The following is a 4,972-nucleotide window of genomic DNA, read 5'->3' on the forward strand; positions in this document are numbered from 1 at the left end:
AGCCGGGTCACAACCCACTTCTCTGTCCCCTGAGAGACAGGAACATATGCCATTGTCTCCCCATGGATGGTTCTGTGAGCCAGTGTCCAAACATCCAGCTGTTCACTACCTTTCTGACTCCAATGCAGAGACTTCTGACCCTCTGTACCTGGACCCATCCTGGTCGTGATTTACTCTAATCCCCCAATCAGCACATGGTTAGGAGGGGGCCATGGCTGGTTGTGCTCCTCTCTGGTGCCCACGGCTCAGGTCCTTGCACGGAGCCTCCTGTTGGTCCACAGGAAAAACAGGTAGGAGATGAAGAGATGGCCTCTGCCACACCATCTTCAGGCAGGAGAGTGAGAAGATGACGCAGTGCAGTGACATGTAGCACAAGCTTCTCACTCCGATAGACTTTGATTGTTTCAGGAAGGAGACGGGGGATCCGGCTCCTGACTGATTGATCAGGTCTCTGTTTGAAGCCACTGTTCTGTTTTTTTGTTGTTGATTTGAATGGGCCACATTAATGGTGCTCAAAGATCACTCCTGACAGGACTGGGGGACTGACCATATGGAGTACCAGGGATCCAACGCCATTAGACTTATTTGATTCTTTTTTCTTTTGAAAGATGTTGAAGGGGAGGGGCCATACCCAGTGATTCTCAGGTTATTTTTGGTTCTGTACGAAGGATTTCCATCTGCCAGTGCTTGAGGAACCATAAGGGATGGCAGCGTTTTCTACCTCTATTGATATTGCAAGTTTGTTTGCTCATCAATTTTAATCCTAAAATTTTATTAGCAGTTGGGGATTTTTCTCTTTAGTAAATTAAATATATAGATACATACATATCACAAGGAGGAAATCCAGAGACTTACCCTGGGAGTAAAAGACACTTATCCTTACTGGGTATTGAAACTGAAAGAAATTATATTATTTTTTTCATATCAATAAAGTACTTTAATTTTTTTCTTCTATTGAAAGCAAAAACAAGTGGTAATTGTTTCAAAGAACTGGTTTGTCAGTTCATGTTGTGTATTCAAAAAATGAATGAATATGAACCCCCCGCTCTCCTCTCTCTCTCTTCTATCCTCCCCGCCCCCCGTCGCCCCCTGAATTTGATGGTCTTGGGCTGCTTCCCCCACCATTGGCCAGCTGGTGGCCATGGGTGGATGACGGAGGCAATGAGGGCCAGGCTGGTTGGTATCAATTTCAGTTTCTTCCAATCTCGTCGCAGTTCTCCTCTGATTCTCCTTCATTCCTCCTGGATTTTCCCTCTCGGATTATCTCTTGATTTTTTCCCTTGCTGACTCTTACAGCCTTAGTTATCTCCCAAATCATGAGAGAGTTGGGGTAGCAATTACACATAGGCGAGGTCATACAATCACTGGATGTATGGTCCCTCTCTCAGAGGAAGCTTCTTCTAGGACAAACTCTTTCAGCAAAAAGATTCACCTAAAGGTGAAATGCCATCTATGGGTGCGTTTTTCCTTCCCTTAGTCCAGGAACCATATAAACATTAATCTTAATTCTACTCCTTAATAAAATTAGGCATTTTGTATGGACACAGTAATAGATACATTAAGCTGGGGACATCTTACTATAGATCTCAGATACAGTGTTCAGGCCAGATTAGTCTTTCTTAACCCTAGCATGGTACCAATCTAGTTGTTACTTTTGGATCATGACAGAATTTGTCCATGACCATGCTCTTAGCTTTTATGGCGCTTTGGTCTAGCCCATTTTGATGCCAGGGTACCTCACAGCTAGCCCTGGTCCATACAGTCCCTCATTGTGACACTGCCTTTGGGGTGCTAGGCGGCTTAGATTAAGAAATCAGGTGCCCAGATATGAAGCATTATTTGGAGTCAATTAACTCCCAAGTTACAGAGTATTAACTATCTTCCTATGTGTATACGAAAAGGACATTGCTCTAAATTAACTATGTCAAGTACAAAAGGAGAAGAGAAAAGCAGTTTTTCACTCAGATTTCTGAGGATTCAGGCCTTACAAATTAACAGAGTCTGATTAGGAGAAAAAGGTGACAGGCAATTTGGGAAAGGAAATCGCAGAGAAGGAAGTTACAGAGAAACACAGAAGAATGGGAGTGCCTCAGGAGCACTGTCGTAAACCTAAGATCCCTGTGGCAAGGGGGGAAGGATATATCAATGTTAAACCTAAAGTGTTTATTCCAATAAGCAGAGGAATGGGAGTGCCTCGGTAGCATTGTGATGGGTGTAATCCAATAAACCTTAAACTCCCTGTGACAAGGGAGAATAGACATACCAGTGTTAAACCTAAAATGTTTAGAACTATATTTCCAACAGAATAGTGTAGTAGTTGGGCTGGAGCGATAGCACAGTGGGTTGGACATTTGCCTTGCACGTGGCCCTTGAGGCTGCCCTGAGTTCGATTCGTCTGCCCCTCTCGGAGAGCCTGGCAAGCTACCGAGAGTATCTCGCCCCCACGGCAAAGCCTGGCAAGCTCCACGTGGCGTATTAGATATGCCAAAGACAGTAACAACAAGTCGCACGATGGAGACATTATTGGGCCTGCTTGAGCAAATCGATGAACAATGGGAGGACAGTGTGGTAGTGGGAAGATAGGGGAAGTTGAGGATAGGGGAGATTGTGCTGTGTCCAGCCTTCTACACCATCCCAGAGCTGACTCTCAGAACCAGAGAGAAGATCGCCCGCACTAACAGGTCCTTTGAAGGCCCTCCACAGACATCCCAGGGACTTAAAATGTTGGGTCCCCATACCATCAAATCTCAAATGAACTCCAAAATTTGGAGTGTTTGTTCACACCAGCTTGCGGGCTGTTTTGCTAGGCAAAGCAGAAGCCTCCCAAGAGAAGCAAAGCCTGTTGGTTAGAAAAACGCCCATCCTGATGCACCTGTCCTTTTCATAATTACCCACAAAATTAAATTCACCAGACCCACATCCTGGTACCCCATAAATTTATATAAGCATAGTGAGGCAAGCATAGTTACCGAAACAAAGAAAAGCAAATACACAAAGAAATCAGCTACTGATATTTACCATCTCACTTTGGGGGGACCCTAACCTATTGTGCCTATTTGCACTCTGTGACTATCTGGCACTCTAGTGTAATGGTTACAAGAAATTGAGTATGTTTATGGAATAACTCTGCTAAAACGTAAACTTGTAAACTAAATTAATTTCTTACTGTAACAAGCACCAAATCATCATAGCCAAACAATAGATCAATAGATCAACATGTCTGAAAAAGAGGCTTTCTCCTGCACAACTGCTGTACAGTTATTCTTGCTCACTGGTTCAAATTTTGAAGAATTATAGCTTAATAAATCATCAAGTACTAAAATATCAAAAGACTATTTAGCTGCACAGCAGTTAAGGGACTTTCTGTTCATTTGCCTGATCCATTTAGAATCACTGCTATGTAGAGTTTGAGCACTGTTTGAAGAGTTGCTGCGTATAGCTCTCAAGGAATAACTGGAGAGCACCCTTTGCTCTGAACACGCACAAATACAGACACAGGAATTTTTGTATACACAAATGTCTTCCCAGTCATCACCAGTCCCTGACTCCCCTTCGGTGCTACCCCTGACTCTGAGGCACGTGATTCACTTAGTTTCCAGCTCTCTCCTATCATTGTGAAAATAAACAGTTGAAGCTACTCAAGACCCGGACTTTCAGTGTGATATAAATGAATGTGGAGACTCAGAGGGGTCTGGGTGGCTGTTTGCAAAGTATGTGAATTTTAGTTCCTTCGTCAAAACAAAGACTTCTGATCGACATGCTAACTGTCTAGTCCGTCACTCTCCATCTATCCCAGACCTGGCAAACATCAGATGTCCCGATCACTTGATCCTAACCCAGAAACAGCGAAAAACGAACCTTTCTGACCAGGCAAGTACCTGGTCAGGAATATTTGAAGCCTGGCCCTTTAAGGCTCTGGGCGCACTGCCAATGACGTCACAGCATCGGCTCCTGTTTCCCTGCGAGTTTTGGAAGTTGGGGCGGAAGTGCTGGCGGGCGGGCTTCGGTGCGGAAGGTGAGGAGCTGGTGAGGGGGCACCCAGGGGGGTAGGGGGGGCCGGGAAGGTCGGTTTCCCAGGGAGCCCCCGAGTGGTCGCTCTGAGCGCCTGAACTTCCGCGTTCTCCGTCTTGTGGGCGGCGGGGTCGCTCCGTGGCAGTGGCCCGGGGTGCTGGCCCCTCACCCAGGTCGCACCGAGAGCTGCTGCCGAAAGCAGCCGCTTTTAAATCGTATTTAAAATTGATTTTGAGGGAAACAAGGTCGTTTTTACTGAGAAGAACTTAGAAAGATGCATAAGTGGGGAACTCGGCCGCCCGGGTTCGATCCCGGCACCAGCCTGGAGTGAGCCCAGAGCCGGGGGCCAGTGATGGGGTGGGTGGGGGGAGGGGCAGGACACATTTTTGTGCTTGGGGCTCAAAGCATTTGGCAGAGCCTTTGATCTTCACTTGTTCCTTGTGCATTCAGTGGGTTCTGGGAATACAGGGAGTTGGGAGCTTCTCTTTACTTTTTCTTTTTTTTAAATTTTGCTTTTTGGGTCACACCCAGCGATGCACTGGATTCCTCCTGGCTCTCTATTCAGCAAGCACTCCTAGTGGTGCCAGGAACCATGAGGGATGCCCAGAATTGAACCCAGGTTGGCTGCCTTCAAAACAAATGCTCTTTTTTCTATGCTTTCACTCAGCCCCAAAATGTAGAGCTTTAATACAACTCAGTGTTGGGGGGTGGGTCCAGAGGGTGCATCAGGGTTGTGCCATGCCACAGTGGGTCTTGCAGCAGTGTCTGTCTCCTGCAAACCTTTGAAATTGCAGTTTGTACTTCTGGCTCAGCTGTGCACCGGGAGGCCTCAGGTGCCAGCAGCCCTGCCAGTACCTCTACCAGCTGGGCCTCATCCCTGTTTCCTGCCTGTATCCTTCTCATAAGGTTCACAGTACTTATGGAGACTTTGAATTCTTGGGGTCAGTGATAGGCCAGGAGT

The sequence above is a fragment of the Sorex fumeus genome, unplaced genomic scaffold (assembly GCF_029834395.1).
Source record: "Sorex fumeus unplaced genomic scaffold, SorFum_2.1 ptg000114l, whole genome shotgun sequence".
In the NCBI taxonomy this organism is placed as follows: domain Eukaryota; kingdom Metazoa; phylum Chordata; class Mammalia; order Eulipotyphla; family Soricidae; genus Sorex; species Sorex fumeus.